A 14,937-nucleotide genomic window follows, 5' to 3' on the forward strand; every position below is an offset into this window, starting at 1 on the left:
CAGAATGCCAATGCCCTGGGAGGCGATAGCACCTCCAGCCTTGTACACCATCCGCCTCAGCTCCCCACCCCAGAAACGCGTTACCATTCTGTGGGGGAAATTCAGTGAGGCCCACTCACGAGAGACCACAGGCAAAGGCGCACACGGAGAAGAACTGAGCCTCCCGGCCCACGGCCGGCGGCCACTCCCTGACAGTTGGGCAAATGATTCTTCAATTTCACTACCAAGCTGAAACCCTGGACATTAGCAGAAATAGTTGAACTCCAATTGTTTTGTCCAAATTCCAGGACTGCAGGATCCACAAGCAAAATGAGAGCTTGTTTCACAATGCTGAACTGTAGGGCTATTTGTCATGCAGATATGGTATCTAACACCTACAGAGGAGAATTATTTCGTAAATACAGGAGGATTTTTGAAAAAATCTACATTTTTTTGTATGAGCTATAAAATGTAACTTGTACAAATGTTTATTTTTATTCATACAAATTTATTGTTTAGATTACTAATTTTTATCCTCTTATTCTTTCTCTATCGCAGTCTTCTCCCTTTGCTTAAGAATTTATATACAGTAGATGTGCAGTCTTGATAAACTGAAGCATGTAACTTGTATTTGAGAGTGTATAAATGTCAGGAACATTTACAATCATTTAGATATAAAAAAACCTAGAGAGCACTGTTTTCAGGACAGTCTATTCCAGGGATTAGGATCACAGTCCTGGCACGGCAGAAGGTCTTTTTTCCTTCCTGGGAGTCTTCAGATCATGAATCCCTATGCCAAACAAATGGAATCCTCAGCATTCCAGATGCCAAAGTGAGAAACGCCTTTAAGGCTGCTGAAGATTCAGTGGAAAAGAACTCAGAATGCAAGGCTTTGTTTATTCTCTAAGGTCTGTGATATGAAAGGCATTCACTTAAGGTCGGTGGAGGGCATTGTTTAATCACACATGAGCTCCAAAATGCTGTGGGTATAAACTGGATGCAGTGTAACCCTTGTCTTCAAGAAGTTCACAGTCACATACTTCATAAAAGCAAATATTGAAAGGAACAGTCTGTTGTGATGGATAGAATAATAGAAAAAGGCAGTGATCAACCATGAATTCTGTCATGTAGTAATAGTCACAATCATGTGATTTCTTACAATTTTTATCAAATTTAAACATAAATGTGTTTAATTGCAGTTGACAAAATTTCATGATTATACTTCTGAAGTTTTTAAGCATTTATAGGAGTGAATTTTAAGAGACTAAGTAATAGTACTGGCAGCCCTGTTTGACAAAGGCATGGACTATGTTAACTTTTTCTCCCCCCACCACATTTTCTCCTTTATTTCAGAGCTCTGCTAGGGTGTGAAATGGGGGCAGCGAAGACAGGAGCTGGAGGTGCGGCGCAGCAGCGTTAGCTCTTTCTGAACGGACTTCCCACGTCCCGCTCCTCCCTGCGAGGAGCCCAGTCTTCCCCATCGGGAGACTCGTGGCGAGGTGTTGGCACAGTCTGTGGCGTCGGGCACTGTTGAGGAGTTTCCGTCACCGATCAGTATTGGGAAGCTTCCTTTCTGTCCATTACCTTGGCCGGCACAAAACTGCCCGCAGGGCAGGGGAGTGGGCACGCGCCGCAGTCTGAGCGGGAGTCTCGCTTCTTCACCTATAAAATAGAATAGGTATTCTCGTTACTTACGTCCATTCAAAAGTGCTTTGAAGGGTGACGAGAGCGTGTGTCCACCGTACCAAAGGAAGAGCTAATAACGTTAGAGTGCCTTTCCTCGTGTGTGTGTGTGTGTGTGTGTGTGTGTGTGTGTGGAAGTAATTACCACGTGAAGACAAATTCGGCCATAACTTCCTAAAACTAAATTTCGTGTTTGGTTATCCTTCCCCTATTAAAACTTCCTCAGTGTTCTTTTGTAACAACTCTAGCTGCTTTGTACATGAACAATCCCTTCACTCTCAACAGCTCTCTGGGTTTAAGTACCTTTCCTGCACATCCTTTTGTGAATCTGGCCAAAGCCACAAAGCTAGAATGCGAAAGGACTGGCGTCTGTTCCCCGGGAAGCAGTCCTCGCAGTCTGCAGGCCCTGCAGCGCACTCCCGTTCTCCGCAGGTATCTTTTCCTCTTTCATTCACACCAAGTCAGGTCGCTAACCTAGGACCAAGGGAAAAGGGTGTTTTTGTTGGTTTGCTTGCTTTCTTGCTTGCTTGTTTGCTTGCCCTTTCGCTGAGATTTCTTTCATTTGCATCTTCCAAAAGCGCCTGCTTTCCTGCGCTGGAAAGTTCTCTGCTTACGGCGTTCCTCTACCGTGCATCGCTTCTGCGCCAGTTTCAGCGCCGTATCGACCCGCTAAAGACAGAACCCTTTCTGTTTCCCAACGAAATCCCTTGTATTTTGAGCTGAAAGCAAGAAGGGCCCTGCGGAGATGCCAAGGGAAACATACTTACATCATGAAGTGTTTCAAACAAACGTTTGGGAGACTTTAAAGGGGTAGCTTTCTGAATATCCAAGGAATCTGCAAACAACCCAGGCGCAAGCCAGCTTTCCCGCCTAAGCGTTGTTTCTGGACTGTATAATCTTTTCTCTGAAAACCACACAGCTGCGTGTGACGCTTGTTCATCAGTTACCCAACGATACCAACAAATCTCTTCTAGGATTGAATATTCAAAATGGTGTTCTGGGGGCTTTGATTTGGAAGTATATTCACTATGCACATAATTTTCTGGGTTTTTAAACAGAATTTTTAAGTGGAATCAAAGGATTATCTTTATAAAGTTTATAATCATTCCACAAAGTTCAAGGCATTTGGCAGTGCTTGGGAAACTTAAAAACAGTAATAAAAGGTTGCCACGAGGAATTCAAAGCTGCCTTGTATGGTAATGCTGATTCACCCGCCACATACTTCAGTGTGAGGAGGTCAGCTGTGATTTGAGGGGTGGGCCGTTCTATGCAGCTGCGGTGTACTTGAGCAGCTTGCCCTGAACGATGGATAAGGGAGTTGAGAGCATTGACAGTTAGTGCCTTCAGCTTTGTAAACACATTTGAGAAATGTGGGGGCGGGGAACCTTGTAGATTTTGGCCTCTCCTCTTTAGCATTTATCAGCCTCCTTGACCGTTCTTTGGCTCCAACAGCTCCACCTTGCTTTGCAGTCATAAACTCTGCTTTCCAGCCTGGAATGCGCACACTGTTCTGCCTGGCTCGAGCTCTCTCAACCCACGCTCCCTCAAACCCCGACTCTATTGTTGGCAGCCAGTTAAAAGGGGTTTCCTTATGAATCATAGTGAGCAGGAAGGTTGAGTAACACACCCTCGTCTTGTGCCATAATCCGTATGGAATGTACTTGAAATGGAAGACAGAAATCTAGAATTTAGTTCAACACTGGACTTCAAAACACATTCTCAAGACCTTGGAGTACGATGCGGAAAAAATCCTTGTCTCTCTGTGGAAAAGTTTACTGCCACAACATGTCTTCAGAGAGACGGGGACTGAGTGTACGAGCTCAAGGCTGAGGCTTCTGTATACCAGCGGGTTCGTTTCCTCACTCTTTTAGACGATACAACTTTCGGAGGAAGGTAATGAAAGCGGTCAGTCAGGTGATGAGCCGAAGAGGAAGACACACGGTGCCACAGACAAAGGCTTCCGCCCGTTCTCCCGAGCAAATGTCAACATCTCGGTGATAGTATCTTTAGCTGCACAAAGTCTGAAAAGTTTTGAGATAAGGTGTGTTTATAAATGTCACAGGATAAAAAACGAGAGCATTGTTTCTCATGTGCTCTGTGCCTGTTTACAGCCAGCGGGAAGTGGAGATTGGCTTCTCAGGACGTACTTAGCTACAAAAATGAGTTAAGAGTGGCTGTCAGGTTCTAAATTGCATTTCAAAGAAACCACACTATCCAAATGCTTTTCCTTTTAAAATCTCACAGAAATACTCATGCTCCTGAAAATTTTTTAAAAAAATAAAAGCATTCTGCAATGAAAAATTTTAAAAATTTGCAGGTGTAAGGTTAAAAGTTGCTCTAAAAACTAAATCTGTCACGCTCAGATATCCTCCTAATATCTCAGAACTGTAGGGCACACATATACCACAAAGTTTCCTCTAATTACTAAGAAATGAAATAGTCACACATTCTTAATTCATGAATTTTATAAAGTAATTGAGAATGCCTAATACCTACTGATTTTGATACTATTTAAAAAGTCAAGTTATTGCCTGAATACAACTTTTATAAGATATATTTCCAAGTATATGTGAGTGAGTGCTGTTAAAGATGTAGAAGGACTCTATTTTAGATACTTCTAATTTTGGCTTGCTAGAAAAGTCCATATAGATATGATATGGTCGCAAGATACAGTGAATGCCAACAACTTTGCTATATAATAGTCTCAGTGGTATGTAGACATTGTCATTCCGTTTTTAGCAGCCAACACTCAGAGCTTACCAAATATGATAGTTACAAGGTATAAAAGCTCATCAACTCGAGGTACTCCTCATGTGGAGGACAAGCAGATACACAGACAAGCAGGTATCACAGATGCAGTCTGAATGCTTACTTCCTCCCGAAACGTGTTGAAATCCTCACCCCAACACAGTGGCATTAGGGGTTGTAGCCTTTGGTAGCTTTACAGGTTATAACGGTAGAGCCCTCGTGAAGATCTGTTTGCCTCTAATGGAAGCCCGCAGAGACCCGCCTGCCCCTCAGCCTTCTGATGTAAGAATGAGAAGATGGCTGTCCGTGAGAACACAGACCCTCACCAAACACTGAATCCGCTAGAGTCTTGACCTTGGATTTTCTAGCTTCCGGATCTGTGCAGAATAACTTTCTACTGTTCATGGGACACTTAGTCCATGATATTTTGTCGGAAGAGCCACAGTGGCTGAAGAAATACAGCACGTGTCCCCAGGAGGGGGAGGGGCAGTGTTTGAACTAGGTCTTAAGGAGGAGTCTGAATGACCCAGGAGAGGGATGGGGTGGCATAGCGAAGGGCATTCTGCACACGGACCCCGACAGGTGTGCGAACGGAAGGGGTGGTTTGCTCAGTATCGACATGAATATAGGGAGTGAGGAGGAGGAGCAGCGGTGGTTGGGAGACGGGGCGTGTTGTGAAGGACGTACGGACTCTGAGCTGGGCGAAAAGAGAAGTCAGCTGTGCGTGTGACTGTAAGACCCCCTAAGGTATACGGGTTACACAGCAGTATTTCTCAGAGGTGTTTTGGTTATCTGTGTGAACTCATAGGCAAAAGGCTTCTTTTTCAAGTGTACTGGAGACCTGTTAAATTCCTTGTCTGCAGAGATTCTGTCTCCAATACACTGGTATACATGAGATAACCAAAATATATAGTGAATGTTTACATTTTTAAAACGTTGTTACAAAAACATGTAGCCACTAGATTCCCTCCAAATCGTCCCCTTCGTCTCATACACACTTTTCCCGTGGTTCTGGCCACCTTCCGAGGCGGCCTGGAGGTCTTCCGTGAGCATCTTCTCAAGGGGTAGTGGAGAGTCAGTGAATGGTACCGCCCCGTGCCGAGGATGGCACAAACTTGGCAGTGCGTCCGCATCCACTGTCCCCCCGGGTCCGGCGCCACGCAGCCTTTGGCTTTTTCCCAAAGTCAAAATGACCACAGAAGCTGCACGCCTCGAGTTGCTGCAGGAAAAGCAGACAGCCACAACAGCACAATAAAGACGGGGAGGGGGACTTCTGGAACTGCTTCGGACAGTGGCGAGGGAAATGGTAGTTACAGTCAAAGCCAGAGGAATATTTTGAGGAGGATTAAGGCTAAAGTGTCTTTTACGGTAATGTTTTTAAAATGTCAACATTTATTCTATATTTTGATCACAGTTCATATATCATACACACATGTATTCATACCGAAGAATCAAAGCAAATCCGAGAAATGCTAAAAACTGCTGACTCCTCTGGGTGAAGGGCTAATGGAAAAGTTTAATTTTCTTTGCAACCTCTCTGTGTTTGATGTAATTTCAAACTGAAAAGGTAAAAGAAATCAGCAGTCTCTCTCGCAGGGGTTTACCTCAGAAAGAAAGCCAGCAAGCACGAAGTGCAAGGCCGTGATGCCTCTGCAGCTTCTTCCTTCAGTGCGGGGGAACCAGCGGGCGTACACAGGCCCTGGAGGAGCAGAGCTGGGGAGGGAGATGGATCTACTGGAGACGTGTTTCTTTATGTACCCATCGCACGCAGGGGAGTGTGCCTGGAGCTCCTGAAAGGAGGGGCCCTGGAGTCTAAGATTGTGAAGACGTCTTTCCGATACATCTTCTCCACGTCCTGGCGTTCAGAATGACCTGGCAGCTTCTCTCTTCATTCAAACTGCCTTCCACACAAAATTTTACATCTTTAGCTTGGCCTTAATATATGAAGTGTCATCATATTTTTATGAACTGGTTTCTCCTAAAAAGGAAACTCACATAAATGATTGATAATATTCTGGAGAAAAATTAGGAGCTCAGACATGGTGGCTACGCCTGTGAAGTCACTGCAACTCGAGAGAGTGAGGCGGGAGAAGAGCCAGTTCAAGGCCAGCCTTGGCGATTTAGCAAGACTCCGTCTCAAAACAGAATTAATAAATGGCTAGGGATGTCGTTCCCTCGTGAAGCGTTTGCCCGGCATTGTGACGCCCTGTACTACAATAAGAAAAGAAGGGAGACTGGGAGGAAGGGACAAGGGAGGAAAGAAGAGGAAGGAGGAGGGAGAGAAAGGAGAAAAAGGAAAAGATGAAAGAAAATTTCAGGAATATCGAATAACTGATTCTCCGCGGACATCGGAGATCAATAGCCATTCAAGATACTAATGGTAAGGGAGAAAATACCGTATATGTTCTCAGAAATTAATTGAAAATGATAACATACTAATAAGGCTTTAAAATTCTTCAAGCAAAATCAGTCACATGTTTTAACCTTCCTAAACTTCATGGTCTATAACAACCTGTGTGCCAGGGTACTAGTTAGAAACTGGTTTATCTAAGATAAAGAGCACTGCTGTGAAAATAACCCTTGCTTTAATAAAGACTTCACTTTTACCGAAACTTAATTTCATTAGAAAAAGGAGACACACTAGTGCCAAAATGGGTTATGTTAACTAGACTAAAAAGTGTTGCCCGTTCCAAATCTCAGGGCATAAAAATGAACAGACTCAAAACGTTTCACTGAAGTAAATATTATCTCAAACTTGTATACACAGACAGCTTCAGCTTTTCCAAGTCCAAACTAGATATTCTTCTATGACTCTTGTTTGTTACAACGTGCTGTAGATACCCTGCTATCATCTTATGATAGTAAACTCAGGCTAATGTATAAATGGATCACATATAATTTATTTCCACTTCTCAAAGCAATTATGAGAATAAAAGCGGAGTCATTCTTCCAGGGTTTTTAGATTTAAATGCTAATCAATTACGCCAAGCTGCGTGTCTAGCTCTATGCCGATTGCTTGCTTTTGATTCCAGTTCTGCTCCTTATGAAGTGAGATCTTGAACGAGACCCTGGACTTTTGTGCCTTTGTCTTCCCACCTGTAAGATGGAGCAATAACAATATTTAGAGCTTTGGTCATATTGTGTGCCATGTAAGTTAGCCAAAGGAAAATAAATCCAGGCTGCCTGAATAAACAGAGTCCCCTGTCTTCCTCCAAGAGCCCATTTCAAATATCATCAAATTGCCACTGGGGCCTACTGATGTTCTAAGGATTAGACCTAATTCTTCCAAACAGATCCAGACAGTATTTCTGGGAATAGAGGCCTCCACCAGCACTATTAATTCCCAGAAGTTCCAGAGTTGATAGCCTCCGTGCTGCTATTGTGCCTACCATCACCTTTGCCTTCATCCCAAGAAGCTTCTGGAAGGAAGGGTGTGCACCGCCCGTGCTCAGCCGTGATTTGCTGAAAAGTACCGTGCTGTGGTCTAGAGGAAGGGAGACTTCCTTCCCTCTGTCCCTTTTCCCTAAGACCTGTGCAACCTATAAGCCCGTAACTATAGTTCAGGAGTTCGAAAAGCTAGTCAATAATGAGTTTTAAGTTGCCAAGCTGTCAATTTTAGTATTTTCCTTGTAAAATTTCTTTGGCTAAATTAGGACCACAGTTGTACACAGACATGGAATAGTTTATGTTTTGTTGCCCATACAAAGCCCACTTTCACCCCCGTGGGTGACACAATTCTACTTTCTAGAATATGTATAATGTTCAGTGTATGCACACTTTGCAAAACGTCTTGAGTAGACATGGCTTCCCAGCATAGCTTCCTCTGAAAGTTTTGACAGAGCAGAGGTCACTTAAGCAACTGTTACAAGAGAATTGGTACTGACTGAAATCCGTCTCCTGATCACCAGGTACTGCATGTTCATGAAAATCGCCCTCTTGAAGGTTCAGTGTGATCTCTGTTAGCATATCTATTTACTTTTTCCAGTACAATTACGGAAGACCAAAGGTCACGTTCAGGAAAGGTGGAGAACAGATCCGGGGAGCGGGGTAGCCAGGGAGAGGTGTTGGTATGCCTCAGGAGGTATTTCACAACCTTTTTTATTTCTTAAAAGAATTGCGTCAGAGGTTTAATAAAAATGAATTTCATACGGACATGCCTGAATTTACTATAATTCCAAATCCAAATAGAGAAGATGGAGGGAGGGTTTCTACCACTCACCAGTCCTTCGGGGTATTTTGCATTATGCCCAAGGAGTGTTTTCAGTCAAAGACAAAAGTTGGGGATATTTTCTGAGGGATGACCTTCCTAACACAGATTGACCGTGAACCTGCATTTTTCCTGCTAAAACTAATACTTATTGGAAGCGATTTGCCTTCCCCGCGGAGTGCGTAATCTTACTGGGACAAAAGCACAAGCAGGCCAGTTGCGTGAGCGCCCCGGACGCTGTGTCTGCCCCTCAGGGATTGAGCAGGAGCGTGGCAACATGCTGACCCCTTGCGCCGGCAGCCCAGCAAAGCTGGGTGCCAGGCCCACCCAGGGCCCTCGGAGGGCGGCAGTACTTGCTGTAGCGCCCCGGGCGGGGAGCCTGGTGCGGGCAGCGCGCCGAGGAGGCCGGCTGCGGTGTGCCCCCGCCGCCCGTTCGGACGAGGGCCCGTGTAGCTCCCCTGGCTGCTTTAACAGGTTACCACCAGCTTAGACTTGATCCGAGCCGCACCCTCCTGCGGCGCGGGTGGCCGGAGCCCGAGCCCGGTGGCATTTCCGTGGAAGCGCCCAGGACGGCTCGCTTTGCCTCGGCGGCTTCTGGCAGCTTCACCTTCCTTGACCTCCGAGGTTACACTCCTCCTTCCTCCGTCAGACCTGCAGTCGCGGACTAACGGGCCGCCCGCCCAGCTCCCTACTCCAAGCCCTCCCCCCGGTGCGGTCGCGCTAAGAGTGGGCTTGCGGGGGTCCCCTCGGGTGAGGTTACTGCCCATGAAAAGGGCCGGGAAGCGCCTGGCTTGTTTCCTTGGGCACGTGCAGGCTCAGGACCTCGCAGTGGGCGGTCACTAGAACGCGGCTGCGCCAGCCTCCTGCTACTAGAGATTTCTGTTGTTTCCATGCCCTTCATTCTGTTATAGGAGCCGGGACCAGCTAAGACGTTTGCCCTGCGAATTTATTACAAAGACTTTGTCATTAAGTTTAGGGCCCTTCCCCATAACCCGGGATGATGTCCTCCTCTCAGAATAACATCTGCGGATATCTTCTTTTTCGCATAAGGGAACATTTGCAGGTTCTGGGAGGTAAGCCACGGACTTATCTTTGGGGGCTACGATTCAGCTCTCTGCAGGTCTCCGGAGGGCGACAGAGTGGCTGGGGTTCAAGATGCCCAGATGCCCCGAGGGGAGCCTAGTGAGCGGATGCGGAGAGGCGGGAAGAAGCACAAGCCCAGGCCCTGGAAACGGGGTGGCCCCAGGCAGCGGCCCATTTCCGGCTTCGAGTGTACCAAATGTCCTCAGTGCGTGTCCGCTTTTGAAGCGTCGTCTATGCTGGCAACGCTGTAGCTCCTGCATTATGCAGATTCCTCCCAAGGTAGAGGTTTGTCATTAATTTGAAAAATTCATTATGAAAAAGTCTACCCTCCTTAGCAAAAGAAATTTCAACTTGACAGTGCTCAGGGGTAAAAGGCAGAACCTCCTAAAATACTCAAATGTGCTTTTTATCTGTTAAAAAATTTTAAAATTTTTAATTTTTTATTGCTTATGCAAAACTAGTACCTTGGCAATGATAGTTATCAAGTGGTTGCTGAAGCCATTATTAATAAGACTTGAACTGGAAGTTTGTGACCATTTCAAGCATAAAAAATGATACCAAAAATAAAAGTTTACCAAAGCAGACTTGTTTCTTTTTATTTATTTATTTTTTTTGGTTTTTCTCCGGTACCGGGAACCAAACTCACGACCTTGCGCTTGCCAGGCAGGCGCTTTTGCCGCTGAGCTAAATCCCCAGCCCCTCTTTTTAAAATTTTTCAATAATTCAGCACATTTATATAAAGACAATATTTAGTTTCTTCGTTAATGCTTTGTTGTTTTTATCATAACTATACATAAGGAGTACATAATAAATTTTTAACAAGCACCGCAGAGATTCCTCACATGAAAAAGTTAGAATTATTATATGAGATTATCATGAAAAGTGTGTATGTGTATGTATCAAAAATACCAAAAATATTCAAGAGAGAATAAGATAGGAAAACATGAAGGGAACTATAGCTGGATTTGCCTCAGAGCCATCAAAACATCTGTAAGAATTTAACGATTGTAAGTTACAGAAAGGGAGCAGTCAGATGAGAACATACAGTACAAGAAGACTGAATGGAAATCTGACCAAGTGAAGCAGGCTGTTAAGTATGAAAATACTTTCTGACTTTCTAGTCAATAGAGATTGGTGGTCAAAAATGAACCCAAATCTACAAATGGTATTAGTACTCACATTTTAAAGTGTAATAGTGTGACTATGTCCACACAGCGGATCGCTGTAGTGTGAAAAGTGCCCTAACAGCATAAAAATGAAACAGCGTAATGCTGGGGGGGGGGGGAAGCCCGGAACAAAAGAACGTATGCTGTATATGAAACCGATCAAGATGTGATGTGGTATGTACAAATTCCCACAGATGAATGTGATTACTGTGTATCAAAAAGATATAAAAAATGTCTAAAAGAATACATGCTGTATGATTCCGTTTATATAAAGCACAAATTTTTTAGAGTGTTGAAAAACAGGGCAGTGGTTCCCTTCAGGTTACTAATTTAGAAGAGATTCTGGGTTGTTGAACTGATGACATTTTATTCCTTGATCTGGAAGCTGGTTACACAGGTAGGAACAGCTCAGGAAAATTCATTAAACTGCGCACTTGTGATATGTGTGCTTTTCCATATGTACATTTTCTTCAATCAAATTTTTGAAAGGGGAATAAATTCCTATTTTTCCTCCTGATGTATCCTCTAATTTCTGTACATGTGGGGAATAGAATGCTATTCTGTTTTATTCCACTGTTCATATCTAAAATAAAAACAATGAACCAAGGGTTTATATGCCCTTCCAAAAAATAATCCATTGAAAATAAAATCTTGATGCTATCACATGACTATAAATGTGATTGAGAACACGGGGCAGTAGAACATGATTTCTGACGGTAAAGGACAAATTGTTTTCTCTATTAAGTTTGAGGTGGAGTGGAGCACAGATCGGTTGGACTCTAAAACATATTTTTTCACCTACCCCAAACATGGTCAAGCTGTCAGTGCCCTCTTCATACCTGTCCTCCTGCAGAATTAGTGTGAGACAATATGGCCAATTGTAACCAATGGATTGAGTGGAAATGACATATTTCACTTTGGGGCCAAGACATTTAAGAGAGCAACACAATTTTTCTACGTCTCTTCCTAACACATGTTAGGGGAAATGATTCTGTATGGCAGAAAGTGAAAACAAGAGAAATTTAAGGAAAGCACTACTTATTTGCATCAAAATGTAATTAGAATGTGTAGTACAAACAAAGATTATATAATTATGATTAAAAACTTTTCTGATATCTTTTCCTACTGTCTTTGAAGTCTGTTTAAGCAGTACACAGTTTTGACCTTACTAACGACCCTTGAGATTTTTTTTAAGAGTCATCAAATAGTACCCAGTAATCCCTATCTGAAATATTTCTTTCACATACATGTTCTATTTCAGTATTCATTCTTAATCTTACTAAACAGTCTTATATTTCATCATTAGGAAATTTGAACAAACAGTTAAAATAAGTGAAAAACTATGAAAATGGGTTGGAATCTACATTCCTAGTGGATCATTCACAGGTAACAGCTCTGCACTGATATGATTCAGTATCAGAACTGCTTTTTCACTTGAAAGGTTAAAGAAGAAAATGTAAAAAGGGTGGAGGGGGAGGCAAAGAAAGAACTGACTTAGTTTAAGAGAGGACAAGAATGTTACAAATTGTTAGGTTTTTTTTGGCACAAGTGAAAACAAAAATGAAGTAAAATATACCTTTATTGTGGGCACAGAGAAGACCACAGAAAGGAAGAAAGATGTGGACCTTCTGATGGCCCAGCCGGGAGAACAATGGCTATATAGGACCAGGCTGGGGATGGGGTTTAGGGGGAGGTCTGCATGACACAGCAGATGGTGATTGGGCACAGGCCAGGAAAAGGAAACAGGATGCTGTCAAAAGGAAGTAGGAAGTCGTAACTCGACCAGGGAGGAGAAAGGCGGGGCTTGCCACATGACCTTCTATGGCCCGTGCAATATTGGCTCACTGTCATGATAATTTAGCAGAATTTTTATTTAGGCAGAAAACCCATCACAAATAAAAAAATAATTAGGAGAAAGAGTTATTTTCAAAGAAAGTCTTAGTCTTCTTGACTAAGAAAAGCCCTTTATGGAAACATTTGGTTTATCATTTAATGCATCTCTGATGGTCTACTTATTTCCCAATTTATATGATTTATTTATTTCAATGTGCCCACAAGCTGGTTCTCAAAATTATACCACTTTCCTCAGGCATGTGGATAAAGAACAAAGGTAACTGGGAAGCAGCCCAAGACCTCATATTGCTTAGTACAACACTGCCCCTTGTAATAATTTCTTTCTATAATAGAGGTATGCAGGCCAGTGATTTCCTCAGAGGAAAGCTGTCTGCGCATTCCAGAGACTCATGGGGAGGCCTCCGAAAGAACAAGCTGTGCACATAGAAATGAGTCCAGAAGAACCTGTCCTCCCCTGGGCTGCAGGGCTAGCTCTGCTTTGAAGTAGCAGAGGATGTGGAGCTCCTCAGAGAAGAGTGTGAGTAGAGCCCAGCACGTTTCTGTAAAGTGGGCAGACTTTATTACATGATTGTAAGGTCTGCTGTCTTCTAACTCTGTAAGTGTTCTGTGGAAGGCTTCCCAATTGGCTCAAAAGTCTGACTTGGTGTAACTTATGTGGTTTTGGTCTGCATTGTCCTTAAAGCTGGAACCTCCCTGAAGTCTGGGGGAATCCCTCCTCCACCAACCGCGCAACGGGGAGACTCACAGCACAGTCCCTTGGCCCCACCACTGTCCCTATTACTGAGGGTCAGCTTTCCCTTTGCTCGGCTCTCAGGTGATCCTAAACTTTGTACACTCACCTGACCTCCAGATTCACGAGAATAAATCTGGTGCTAGGTGGGGTTTCCATGGTCACTTTCTTTGTCTGGTCCTTAAAATTAAGAACTAATGTTCCTGAACTACAATGAAATGATTCATATAGTATGCCGACATTTGATTCTGGGTCATAATAATGTCTCACGTAGGAGTGCCAATGTAGCAATCCAAGGACGGTGCTGAGTGTGCTGCACAAGAAGTGTCTGGGTTTCTACAAGGAGTGGCTTTGAATAAACCATGCAAGCCTCGGGTATAGATTTGTTTATTACACTCCAGGAGTAGCTACAAGCACCCCTCAGTGACTCAAGACAAATTCATTTTGAAAGCAGTTGAACTTAGTGAGTTTAAGAAAAAATGAGCCTTTACTCTCCTGAAACAGTAAAGTCATCAAGGGATTTTTTTTTTAAAAAAACAACTTATCTTTGTCTGTCTCTACCCTCCACAAGCAATTTAAATTGGGCCGGGATAAGCCCAGGATGTTGATATACGTGCTGTGTTCTGACTGTGGTCAGGCTAATTCAGACTTGCTCAGCCTGGAGTTTGATATATAACGGGTTAACAGCCTACCTCCAAATAGGAGATGGAGACCCACAGTCTGAGCTCTGACCCTGGCTTGATTGTGATAGTCTCGAGGCTGAGCAGAAGGTCGGGTTGGCCTCTTTGGCACCTACAGCTCGTATCTAGCTAGTGAGATTGGTAAAGGCAAGTGTCTGTGGTAATGGAAATATAACTGCACCTTTTCTTTCTTTGTAAAAAGTACAATTTATCATGTTTAGGGGTGGTTATAATAAAAGAAAAACAAAAATGTGCAAATATACTGCCACAATCTGTAATCAATTGTGTTATAGTTGCTTCATAGCAATATTGTTACGCGGAGCAGCTGTAGAACCCAGAGACTCCTGTCTCTGGTCCTATCAGGGGAGCAGAATGACTTGATGAGATAATGCGAGTGCTCAATAGCAGCCCTGCGAACAGCAGCCAGATGTTTAGCTTCATTCATAGAACAAGTACAGATGCTGATGTCTGGTTTCGGGGCAAGCTTCTGTTTAAGCCTTCTTGCTGGGAAACAAACTGTATTTTTACAAAGAAATAGCCTCCAAGTTCACTAAAAGTTGATAGCATTTAGCTTTTCTACAATGATTACTGAGTTCTGTGCATTCTTCCATGGTGATAATTTGCCTATTATTTTATACATAAATAGTTTGTCAGCATATAATATTTCTGGTTAAAATCTCTGATATGTAAACTTTGCAGATCTGTCCCTTCTCCTGGAATGGTATTACAGGGGAAATAAGAGCTGCTTCAATTCCTGCTCTTGTCTCAATTTCCTTTATTTTATTGGTGTCCAAGGAATTTTTCCCT

The sequence above is a fragment of the Chinchilla lanigera genome, unplaced genomic scaffold (assembly GCF_000276665.1).
Source record: "Chinchilla lanigera isolate Chin_1 unplaced genomic scaffold, ChiLan1.0 scaffold00031, whole genome shotgun sequence".
In the NCBI taxonomy this organism is placed as follows: domain Eukaryota; kingdom Metazoa; phylum Chordata; class Mammalia; order Rodentia; family Chinchillidae; genus Chinchilla; species Chinchilla lanigera.